Source organism: Arachis duranensis, chromosome 7 (assembly GCF_000817695.3).
Source record: "Arachis duranensis cultivar V14167 chromosome 7, aradu.V14167.gnm2.J7QH, whole genome shotgun sequence".
Classification (NCBI taxonomy): domain Eukaryota; kingdom Viridiplantae; phylum Streptophyta; class Magnoliopsida; order Fabales; family Fabaceae; genus Arachis; species Arachis duranensis.
Genome location: NC_029778.3, coordinates 59,743,542 through 59,743,976, shown reverse-complemented (window position 1 = coordinate 59,743,976; position 435 = coordinate 59,743,542).

Here is a 435-nt window from a genome sequence, read left to right as displayed (position 1 = left end):
AACAAAAAGCAATGCTTTTACCACACCAAACTTAAAAGGTTTTCTCGTCCTCGAGCAAAAGAAGAAAGAAGATAGTAGAAGAAGAAGAAATAGAGGAGAAGGGAATGGCTTTGATCATGTATGGGTGGGTTTGGGAGGGAAAGTGGTTTGAATGAATGGTGAGGTAGGTGGGGTTTTATGAAGGATGGATGTGAGTGGTGAAGAGAAAGATGGGATTTGATAGGTGAAGGGTTTTTTGGGGAAGAGGTGTTGAGGTGATTGGTGAATGGGTGAAGAAGAGAGAGAGTGGTGGGGTAGGTGGGGATCCTGTGGGGTCCACAGATCCTGAGGTGTCAAGGAAAAGTCATCCCTGCGCAAATGGCATGCAAAAATGCGTTTTGAGCCAATTCTGGCGTTAAACGCCGGGCTGGTGCCCATTTCTGGCGTTTAACGCCA